At 46.0% G+C, this 12,178-nt stretch overlaps 1 protein-coding gene across 2 annotated transcripts in view; it reads right to left on the bottom strand.

The window, feature by feature from the left end:
* Positions 1 to 12,178, bottom strand: part of ELOVL6 (ELOVL fatty acid elongase 6) — a 77,854-nt gene that overhangs the window by 26,263 nt on the left and 39,413 nt on the right. The gene's annotated exons all lie outside the window — the stretch shown is intronic.

Consider the following 12,178-nt stretch of genomic DNA (forward strand, 5'->3'; position numbering starts at 1 on the left):
TACTTGGAAGAAGAGACTGACCCCACCTCGCTACAACCTCCTTTCAGGTAGTTGTAGAGAGCAATAAGGTCTCCCCTCAGCCTCCTCTTCTCCAGACCAAACAACCCCAGCCCCCTCAGCCGCTCTTCATCAGACTTGTGCTCTAGACCCTTCACCGCCTTCGTTGCCCTTCTCTGGACACGCTCCAGCATCTCAATGTCCTTCTTGTAGTGAGGGGCCCAACACTGAACACAGTACTCGAGGTGCCGCCTCACCAGTGCCGAGTACAGGGGCACCATCACCTCCCTGGTCCAGGGAGGTGAACCAGCTGATCACATTTTGTGGCATATTTATCTTTCTCATATCAATTTTTGTTTCCTGCAGGCTCCTTGCTACCTGGCAATTTAGTTTCCCATTGTTTCATCCAAGAAGACACTTAAAGAAAGATCTTGAGCACTGCAACACAACATGAAGAGCCTCATGAAAAGCGGAGAACCAGCAAGGAGAGCTCAATAGCCCTATTACGCAGCGACCCTGCTGGGTGGCATCGCCCTGCCGCACAAGCCCTGCCTCTGACTGCCGGTTCAGGAAACAGTGAATTTGCTGAAAGGTCAAGCAGGGCTCTGTTCAGGAACTTCAATAATACTCTTAGAATTGCAAGTTTTATTTTTAAAACTGCCTGATAGTAGTCCAGCTCAGCAATAATCAGCAAACATTTGAACTCTGCTACTGTAACTCACTGTAAATCAACCATTAGAGGTCAAAAATAGATTCAGCCTGGGATTCCTTCCCACACAGCACAATGTTACACTGACTAAGACTTAATGACAAACAGCATTAATGGTGGCCTAACTGGATAGGCGTATATTTAGGAACAGATTTTTCTCTACAAAATCTATAGTTATATTCACAAATACCAGTGGAGCATGGCTTTGCACCAAGAGTGCTGGTTCTTTTTGGACCCCAAAAAGAAACACAAACACTCTCAAGAAAGGTAACTACTTCATTAACATCCCAGAAAAGGCAGCAGCAAGCTACAAGATCTTACGTTCCTTCTGACGCTGGAACCCCGAGATGATGCAGCGTCAGACAGACCTGCGATCAGGGCACGGCACGCTGCCCAGGCTTCCCATCAGAGGTGAGGTTCACCTGCCTTGTGGTCTTTAGATTTTTTCTAGCATTTTCAATTGGATGTTTATATGAAAGCATGTTGCTTCACCTCAAGATAAAGATAAGGACGTGCCTGTGGCATCACTGCTGGTACCAAGTAGGTACCACCTCCAGGCTCTTCAGCACAGCATGGTCCTGAAGGCCAAGCACTACGTGCAGCGCAGTACGGCACGGCACAGCACAGCATGTGTCTGTGCCCGCTCAAGGCAACTGGTACACGGATCACGAGCTCCTCAATGGACGAGGGTCTTCCCGTGAGGGCCATGAAAACTAAGAAAAGCTGTAGCAGCACATCTGATTGGAAGTACGAAGAAAGCACATGCAGCCTTCACTGGAGATAAATGACTTTTATATGAGTTTGAAAGCTAAGTAAAAGCAAAGTCGAAAGAGACAGAGGCTTATCAGTATGCATGCAGCAGCACGCTATTTTCTACCCGCTTAGAAACTCCTCTGTTTCTATTAACATGTTTATATCTCTGTGTTGCAAAACACAGGTAACTGCATGAAAATCCACCTGGTGCTCTGCACTGAGAAGGGAGGACCCTGGTGCCTGCAGTCCTCCAGGTGAGCTTTAGCATCTGCGCTGGCAACAAGCCCCAGGAAGACCAGGATGACCACAGAGCCAGCGTCCTCTCACCTTGTGCACGGAGATGGTCTAATTGCCATGGCAATGTTTATCACAACCGGGTTTTGAAAACCACAAAGCCTCAGCCCTTATTCATCTCATGACAGAGAAAAAAGCATTCATATTCACTAGTATGGTCTTGAATTTCACAGTCAGGGAAGGGGCAAAATTACCACATTTGAGAGCATGACTGCAATTTAGCTTGGGTGGAGGTCCACAAATATTTGTTGACTTGGGTAGTGATGAACCATCTCAAACTTGCTCATACCAAACAGCCTAACTGTTAAGAGTTATGAGTTACGGGACAGGAGCACACCCTCAGTGTGAGGTTGGACTGCATTCCCATCTCCTTCCCTCTGCAGCCTCTTCAGCAGTGGTGTGCAGAGCAGCCCGTCGCCAACCTGGGCATGGGCGAGGGAAGGCAGAGGGAGTGTGATGGGCTGTTCCACAGTCTGTAGTGCTGTCCTGGCTGCCCCAGGGCATCGGGAGAGACGTCTGTTGTGCATGCTTCTGCCCCTTCAATCCCACAAAAGTCTGGGCTTACAGCGCTCAGCGCAGACAGCCAGCAATGCGCACAACGAGGTACGGAGATATGCGTACACACATATGGCCGCTAGAGCCAGGTCCCGTGCAGGGGTCCCACAGGAGGGACCCTCCAGCCTCACGCCACGAGGGAGGTGCAAACCCCCCACCTCACAGCACTGCAGCGGGAATCCCTCACACCAGAGGCAGGAAAGGTCTGTCTTGCACCGGTCCATGCATGGAGCTCCAAAGCAACCGAAAGCAGTGCAGGAAGACATCTCAAGCAGTGCAGGATGACATCTTGGTGCAGGGGAAAAGACTGCAACACAGCGCTGCCATGCAGCTGCCAACAGGACACGGGCCTCGCGGGCTGGCACGGGAGGAGGTCAGGATTTAAGAGCAGTAGCTAGAGATGCTTTGCAGGAAGGCAGGCAGTCAGGAAGCACTTCAGTTCTGGATCAAACACAGCCAAGACTTCATAGTAATGGTTCGACTTCGGTTCCAATTCAAGAAAAAAAGACCAGTCTGAATGAGTTAGCAGTTCAGGTCTGTGCTCTGTTTGACTCCCTTCTTCCTGGGCAAGATACTCCATGTATTTACACCAAGTAACATTTCGTTTTGCTTCTTATTACTGAAATTATTTTTTTGTGAGTTCAGTCAGTCTATTGAGGTCAATAGTTACATTATACTCATTAGAACAGACAAATTTTAGGTCACTTTTAGCAGCTTTGTAATGAGTTCAGCATTATTTGCCATGGTGGTAAATGGTATTCCCGCAGTATACAGCTTTGTATTGGTGGTGGCAGACACGAGATTTGACTGCACGCCTGATGTGAACTGTAGAGAGCAGCTGTAAGCAGTTTCAGACAAGGAAGGACGCAGCAGTATAATCCCCTATCAGAGTAAGCACAATACTGAATAACGATTAGGCTGATTTTGAAATCATCTCTCTGTTTTGACACCTGCTGACGACTTTTGATAACTTTTTGCATCCAAAGGACTTTGAATTTTCCCCTCTTTGCAGCATAATAATGGTTAAAGGACTGCATAGTTCAGGTGATACAGTTACAGAGGGGTTGCAGAGGTATGTACTCCTAAGATAATCTGTTTAACTGCATTAGACTGGTATTACCCAGCTTCCCATCAGTGTTTTTATGATGGATTTTCCTGAAAGGTGCATGACTACAGTCTGGTTGTGGGCTGGTGACACAAGGCAATGGCAATCTGACAGCATTCAATTCTATCTGATATGGTTTTAGCCAAAGGAAGCTAATATCAAATGAGCATTTTTTAAAGACAGAGTTTTGAAGTTCTGGAGCATTGTAACTTTTCATTACTATTACCTGAAGAGAAACTAAACAGAGCAGAACAATGACCAAAAAATTAACCTTGAAACTAAGAAAATAAAAAAACCTCCCAAAGTAATTCAGTAACAGACTCGCATCCAACAACTTCAACGTTAGCACATTCATATGTTTGTCTTCAATTCTGTTCTGTAGGGTAACACAGTAGACATAAAGACAAGGCTGCCAAATCCTCCACATATTTCTGGCATTTCTGTTTCTCACAGTTGTCTCCCACCTTCCTACATTTTCAGACTTCCGCGACTAAGTACTATCTCTACTGAATACAACTCCATGTTTCCCCGAAGTTGCCAGCTCTTTCCCCCAAAAGGGAGGCAGGGGAATTTTCTGGAGAACCTATAAAATGCTCTGCTCAGGCTGGGGGTTACTACAAGAAAGGGAGGCAAGAGTTTGGGGCTACGGGCTGAAGATGTGAGGCAGATCTTCCAGGACGTTAGCACAGAGGTGGCCGTATCACGAGGCAAGGGGACAGGCAGAAGCAGCTGATGCGATGGGAGAAGCAGAAGAGAAAGAACGAGTGGTAAGCAAATGACGGGAGCTGGCGGCCAAGAAATGGATGTGAAGCTGGGACAGCATGGAAGGGAAGGAGGCTTGAAGCCCTTTCTCTGCTGAAGCCCCTGGAGGGATGCTTCTTGCACCCATGGGCACACCAATGGGCTCAGGCTACCCACGCTGACCACACAGCTTCGGTCACTCTCCTGCAAAAATCCTACAACAGGGACAGGTGGTGTTATCATCCCTCGGACCACAGCCCATGGGTTCTGCTTGTCCCTCTGCACCAAGTAAACTGTAGGCAGGTGATGTGTTTTGTCCAGGATGGATGAAGGTTTGGGCACCGATGTGCTTTTTAGAAGCTGAAATCCTTTATTAGGTCTGCCCTATGGCAGAGGAATGGAGACAGGAAAGCAGAAAAGGAAAAGAAGTATAACTGAGAAGAGGGAGGCAGAAACTGGGCCTGGCAAAGGAAGACAGAGGAAACCCACGCCACCAGGAACAAAGCTTCTCCTCGTCCGCAGCCAGGGAGTCCCACCCAGGGAAGCCCACGCGGGCACCAAGGAGCAACAGGGAGAGATCAGCCACCCAGCCGCAGGCAGGAAAACACAAGGTGGAAAGGGGCAGCAAATAATCCAGAGAGGAAAGCAATGGTAGACAGACAGCTAAGGAGTAAGAAATCCTGACTCCCCCAGAAGTACATTATTTATCAAATACTGACAGTATAGGAATTACCACAGTATTATAAACTAAGGGGCAAAGCCTGAGGGTGAGCCTCATGCGCAGCAGTGCCAGACATCCTGGCCTCTCTGATGCAAAGCGAAATAGCCCCGAATATTGCAGTGCCGCTGAAGGAGGTGGTTTCAGCCCAGATGCACTGTTGTCATTTTTTCCCCTAAAAATAGCTGCCTGAGTCATTATTGTAGAGTTCTCTGATGTTAATGAGTAAACTGAAACAGATATAGCTATGTGCTATAAAATTTAATATTTCCGTAGGATTTTCTTTAATCATTAAGGAAGATCCTTATAGAAATGCACAAAGGACAACCTTATCATCGATCGTTTAACTATCCTCCATCATGTAATACAGGATTATCCTCATAACGGCATTCAGTAGGGGAGTAGTAAAGTGAAGCAGCGTGAGCCCCCTCTATTTACATTCTATAGGGTTTTAAAAACTTTCTATTAAGATGTATTCACTCTGCACAGGCAGAGCTCATTCTTAAATTCATTACCACTTCTCCATGTGCTATAAAGGGAGCACAACAGGTAAAAAAAAAAAACCAACACTGTAGTTGCCAGAGCAGAGTGCTTCTGGCAAGTAAACAGGCAATTTCAGGCTCCTGGTGTTTTTCTTTAAGCCTTCATCACCATTTTATTGACTTAAAAAAATAGATTTTACTGAAAAAAAAAAAAAAAGAAAGGAAAAAAAGGATGCTCAGTAAGATGAAAGATAAGGGAGTTTTCTTACTGGTTTCTCCAGGCTTTCAACAGACAACAACAACAACCACTTATGTTTATTACTGAAACTCCTAACTTGAGAGTCTACTTAAAGTGCTTTAACCTGAACCAGTGTAAATCACACAGCATACCCATGTCCACGGCTCACAAGCAGTGGCTGGTAGCCTTGGCAAAGTTACTTTCTCTCTGGTGCTTATTTATAAATCACACATTCTGTATGCATAAAAAAGGGTGTGAAAACGCTTCTCAGTCTCAGCGTTTCTACCTCAGAAATACTGTCAAAGTAAACCTTTCTCTCTCTCCTCCCAGATATAACTTTGACAGAATGAGCAAGAAGAAATCCAATGTGTGGATATACCAGATCTGCATATGAAAATATAACCTGTACTCCTGGCTTGGATTTGAGTTTCTGCAGCTGTTTCCCGCTGACCGTACTAGCCTTCATAATGGAGAGAAGGACACGCAGAAGAGGAAGACCTGTCTGATACACGCATGCCAACACAGTCTGATTTATTCCTACAGCTCAACATCCTTTGACATTTATATTTAGAGCAGCAACGACAACAGTCACACACACGGGTAGGTGACTCACTGATGATGGTCTTTGACGTAACAGGCTATCAGAGAGTAAACAGGGATGTATCTCATACCAATCATCTGATCGCTCGATTTCTAAAGGCTGCCTCTCAAAAGACCACTTCAGCCTCTTCGTGACAGGTACTGTTGGATACGCAGGTCTGTGCTCCCCCCAAGGCCGGGGCAGCTCCCCAGGCACCCCTCTCCCTGCTGGGAGCAAGGGAAGAGGAGTCAGGGCCCTGGGAACACGTCCTGGCCAGGGACTGCTATTCCCCCACATCTGCCTTTTCTCTGGGGTCCTGTTCCCATCACCTAATTCATGTCATTACTGACAGACAGCACCTGTATCATCGGCCCAACTCCTTAACCCACGGAAAGGAAGGAAACATGGCACTGGGAGGCTGCCAGAGGGACTGCTGTGGGAACTGTCCCACGCTCAACTCGGCCAAAAAAGATGGAGGAGGAGAGGGACTTGCATGTGCACTCCTTGCTCACGAGTGCTAACAGCTGAGCCGAGGCATAGCCTGAAGCCCAGGTCCCCCATTGCCCAGGTTGGAGCACTAAGGGTGAGAGCTGCAGGGCCAGCTACCTCTGAAGAGCAGAGCAACTATTTTTTTGTGGTGTATCACCAGGTCACAGCCTGCTGTGGCCCAGCCAGAGTCCTGGCTGGAGACAGCCCCAGTTCCCCACCAGCCAACCTGCATGGGCATCCTCCCTGGGGAGCAAGGGGCTGTGCCCACCCGAGCCTCCCCCCACATCGCATTCAATCAGACCCAGGAGCAGGAAAGCACTCCCAGGTCATGCCGTGGGCAGGGCAAGCAACAGCCTTAAAACTGCAGAGAGGAGAAACAAGGGCACGGTAGTGTGGAGGCACGGGGGAAGGTGGCTCGTGTCCTGCACCTCCCTGATGGTTGCATTTGTTTTGTTGAAATGCGTTTGCCAGGAGTTTGTCACACTCATGCTTGTAGAATACACGTGTTACAGAGTATTAGCCATAAACCAAAATGTGTGCAGCTAGGGACGAAAACAGCAGCAGCAAATTTTTCTTGCTTTCCCTTTGTAGTGGGAAAATGTAAGAGAACCATAAGGGTAAGAAAATGAAGTTAAAATTCAGGGACAATTATTTTTTTTTCAGATAGAAGAGGCAAACTCAGCTCTGAAGTAAATGAAGTCCCTTGTTCTTTATAAGCCTCATATAGGCTTAATGGAACAAACCATAAACCCTTAAAAACCCATTAGCTACAATCCCAAATATAAGCAATGTCACAAGAGAAAACTACCCCTCAAATGGAAGGCGCTTCAGAAAAAAAAAACAAACAACCTCCAAAACTTTGTGTTTTGGAACCAGCTTGCCAAAATTTTTTTAGCACTGAAGGCAAATCAGCTTCCTCTCTGGCTCTGCCCCAGATTTCCTCCACTTTTAAATTACGCTTTGAATGGGGACCCACCCGGTGGAGATGGCAGGTGACAGTGTGCTCGCAGTGACGACAGCCATCCCTGGCTTTCCACCTCGGACGGACCGCAGTGGAAGTTGCAGCCCGGTGGGCTGGATTGCCGGGGTGAGCCCCATCATACCTTCCTACCCAGCTGGTGTCCCAGGTGACACTGTTCAGCCTGTGCCAAGCCTGTGTCACCCCATCTTCAATGCCTCCACTCCTCCCCAGGGATGGGCCAGCATCCGACACTGTTACTGGCACTGATCATAAGTGATAACCATTTTTGCACAACCCCCCAAAGACCTACGTCACCAGAGCTGAGAACTGAATCTGACCCCATAACAGTCATTGGAGCCTACCAGCAAAATGATGACTATCCCTGTCCCTGTTAATACTCTTCATAGCAGCTCAGTGTAGTCAGAGAAACTCCTTCTCTACTGGGAGCCTCTGCGAAATCCATCTGTATCACTCTGACAACATACCTAGTTGTTAATACAAAGACTTGGGGACATAACAGGTGACAAAGTAGGGCGCCATGGTGTCCCCTTGGAACAACCATGGGTTTCTCCAGGCTTCGCTGGGGCTTTCAGGCAGTCGGTGGAGAGACGGCAGAGAGCAGGGAAGCTAATGTAGGTCACAGGCACCGCAGTTGTGATGAAAAGCTACAGTACTTTCACTTTTAATTTCATCAATGTAAATTTAAACCTCTGGCTTCCACAGTAAGAACCTGGAGCTAGTAAACACAACTGCAACTGAACTTGGGGACTACTAACCTACATCTCTCCCAGTTGAAGTCATTCTGTTTGTACCCACGTGTCACCTGAAAGCGGTTAATGAAGATGCTAGGGGAGGTATGTCATACAGGCATAGCATGAAAATAACTACATCTGCATACTGCCTTACTCATTTGATCTGCTTTATCTGATCAAATCAATCAATGATTATGACATTTAATAAGTTTACACTTAAAGGAGTACATCAACCTAAGGCCTTCAGATCCAGGAAGATCCCTGAAGCAACTCACAAATGTTATTTATATAGACAAGTACTGCTTTTTTCACTGCTTTGGGGATAGATATTCATTTATTTAACAGGACACAACACAACACTACAAGTAAGACATCAACAAGAACACTTTACTAAAGCTACCTTTGCCCCCACGTCTGCAGGAAAGCATATGCACCACCGTGGCATGGTCAGATCTCTCTACCACTGCAAATGCAACTTGTAAACAGTCTTGTAAATAATGTCTGTTGGATTTCAAAAAATATTTAAGTAGAAAAAAAGCAGTCATTCAAAATGAAACATCAAAAGTGCAGGGATTGCAAGCAAGCAGTGTGTTGTTTTTTCCGTCTATTCGCCCTAGAAGACATTCCAGCAGACGTTGCTCCCTTCCAGCCTTCTGCAATATGACCTCAGAAAATGGTGTAGCTACAACTGCCAGTGGATTGCAAAACACAAACTAACAAAAACTGTTCTGATTTTCCTGAGTGTTCCCAGCCAAAAAAAGACATGCAGGATTCTCCCATGGAGAAGAGCGCAACCTTAGAAACAGCCAAAAGTCGTGTACAAATAAGCCTTACAGCTAGGGCTTGGTGACCACCTCAGGGAAAGGATCACTTCATAACTCTTTCAGTGCTGGAAAACATTAAATTATCCTGGAGGAAACCAAATAGGGGTGATGTCTGAAAAGGATAATAAATTAGAATATACACTTGCTGCCCTTCTCCTCCCCATCTAAAGACCTAAAACCATACAGACAGATCGGAGCAAGCCAGCAATGCCATTCCGTGGCCTGGGTCTGATTAAAAGGGGATACTGGTACCAGTGACATTGCAGTAATGGAACTGCGGAATAAAATATCTTGCTTTCAAACCCTGTAAATGCTCACATGCCCTGTAGAAGAGAAGGGAGCAAATGGAGCTCATAGAAAAGGACATTTTGGTAGAGAAGCAAATGAAAGAATCTTTTCCAGCATCCTTTAGTGAAGAAAAATCAGGTCACCTGGAGAACAACTGCCTGCTCTGACTGGTCCCGCGGCACTTTTTGATACATGATGTCAAGGACTGCTTGATGTATCTAATAAAATCTTCAAGGACATCTGACCTCTGTCTAGTGCTGAGAGATCAAGTGACAAAGGATGCTAACGGAAACGCTGCAGCGAACCTGGACCAAACTCTTGACTGATAGGAAACTAGCAAAATCCAGAAAAAAAATGGGGCAATCTTGCCATACTCTTTTCAATCACCTCTCTAAAACAAAGAGCCCTGCCAAACAGCCATTTTCTTTCTTCATCAACTGGGAAGCAGGTCAGGAAAAATACAAAGGTGTTTCAGCAGTGCTCGAAACTTGCAACAGGGAGCAATTCGGAGTAGCTAGGAGGCAGGTTTACATGCTGCTACCTCCTTACAACACGATGCTTTGCAGCTTGCCCAACGCGTCCACCAGCAGAGAAGGCAGCCCTGTGCATTTGCTGGCTACGTTATCATTATCAAATAGCATTTCATGGACTAAACCTAGCCACTACTTATGTAAGAATTTTATGTTTTTCATTCACAGCAGAGGTTTCAGTCCCCAGACTAATCTGCTAATAAATTTCCCAGTACTTTCAATCTGTCATGATTCCCACGTCATTGACCTTGACCTATAGCTTCTTCGTTAAATCCAGAATCACTCTACTTGAAATCAGTCAAGGCAGTACCTTTAAAGCAGACCCTTTCAAAGATAAAGGAAGAGGCAAACTGGCCTGAATCCAACTAAAATTATTTGAGGACAGAACATAAAACACCGTGAGAAATATTGCGACCGATAAACCACTAGAAGTAATTTTCTAATTACTGTCAGAGTTTTCAGGATCCAATGCGGACAAAACTTAAGAGGCAGGATGACATTCCTAGACCTGTAGGGGAAATGAAGATGGGACAGAGGAACGTAGCAAACACGGTACAATCACCAGCACCTGTTCCTCAACTAAATATCACAGCCCGGCTGTTTTTCAGGCGTTTCCTGCAGGCATCACACTTGCAGTCCTGAACCAGCCCGAAACAATTGGAATAAACCAGGAAGAGTGGCACGAGGCAGTACAAAGTACATGGCATTAATGTAGCTTATCTCTGTCCTGTCAGCAAGATGTTTGTGACAGCTTGTTCCGGCTTTCCACCTCTGCCTCCAGCTTCATGCTTGGCACGGGCACCCTCGTCCCTCTCGAGAGGCGGCAGGACCCACCAGCTCTCCCAAACTAAAGAGTCTGGGTCTTTCTTTTTGCTTCCAGCCGCGAGGGCTCAGCCGACTGCATCTTGCCCCTAGCCACCCCCTCACCTAATTAGATGGGATACTAAACTGCTTAGCAGCATTTCACTTTCCATCACGGTATAAAGAGCCCAGGTTACTAAAGGATTAGCAAGTATAACATTAAAGTGTTATATATACACAGAGAGTTGCCTGTCCTAGTCTCTGCTAAATCTTGGTCACAGGGGACCTGTTAAAAGACAGGAGATGCCAAAAGGAAAGAAACCACGGACAAACAAGGCAATGAATCTGGACTATGGCGGAAGCGGCTGCATACATGACACCACGAGAAGGAAAAGGAGCGTTACCCAGAGCGAGCAGTAACTGACATTCAGCTCTTCTGGACAGGCAGATAAATGGAGCAAAGGAAGGAAACAGAATCATAGAATCATAGAATCGTCAAGGTTGGAAAAGACCCTTAAGATCATCGAGTCCAACCGTTAATAAATACAGTTTTAAACAATTCAAATACAACAACAGACAGAATTCAGCGGCCATGGTCGTTAAGGGGCAAAAGGGAGAACCAGATTACTGCAAATGAATAGGAAAGCCTGTTAGCATGTCAGTGATACTGTTCCAGATGTTTTTTAAACAGCAAGTAGCCTCCCATGAAGGTAGAGAAATTAAATAAATGATCTGACCTTTGTTTTTTCCCAAAGGTCACATAACCAAAATTTGTTTTACATCTCCAAACATATTCCTTTTGCTATTCTTTTTCTTAATTTGATTGTCCACCACTGATTACCTCCGTAACTTGTGGATTTTGCTTAAACTTCTCTCCGTGGCAAGTTTGCTAACTTATGGCTGGCCTATAAAGATGTAAAATAAAAAATCTGTTCTAGTAAAAAGCCAGGCTACTCCTAAATTAATTTCCATATCACACAGCTAGTATAGCAGAACAACCTCTATTCTCCTCACCTATTCTTACCACTTTTCTTTCATGCGGCTGTTGTAAGAGCGCCAATAAATCTGCCTCTTGCATCTACCCACTGTCTCTGTCGCGTTATGACCAGATGTCGTAACTACACACAAACCTGTTTACATCGGTATCTCAGTCAAGGATGCTCTGTTGCTCTGTTTCTTCTTTCATTTGCAAAGGGAATATGAGAGTGCCTTGGCACTTGTGTGCAGGATCTGGTGGGCAACACAGAGGGGGAAGAAAGTGATCTTCCCAAAGATATTATTTCCCCAGAGGATGCCCTGAGGTGCTCCAGTGCTTTGCAGGGCTCCCACCACAGTCCGTGCCAGCAGCTGAACCGAAAAAC

This window comes from Nipponia nippon, unplaced genomic scaffold, assembly GCF_047370975.1.
Source record: "Nipponia nippon isolate SJK-2023a ecotype South Korea unplaced genomic scaffold, ASM4737097v1 scaffold_6, whole genome shotgun sequence".
NCBI classification, from domain to species: domain Eukaryota; kingdom Metazoa; phylum Chordata; class Aves; order Pelecaniformes; family Threskiornithidae; genus Nipponia; species Nipponia nippon.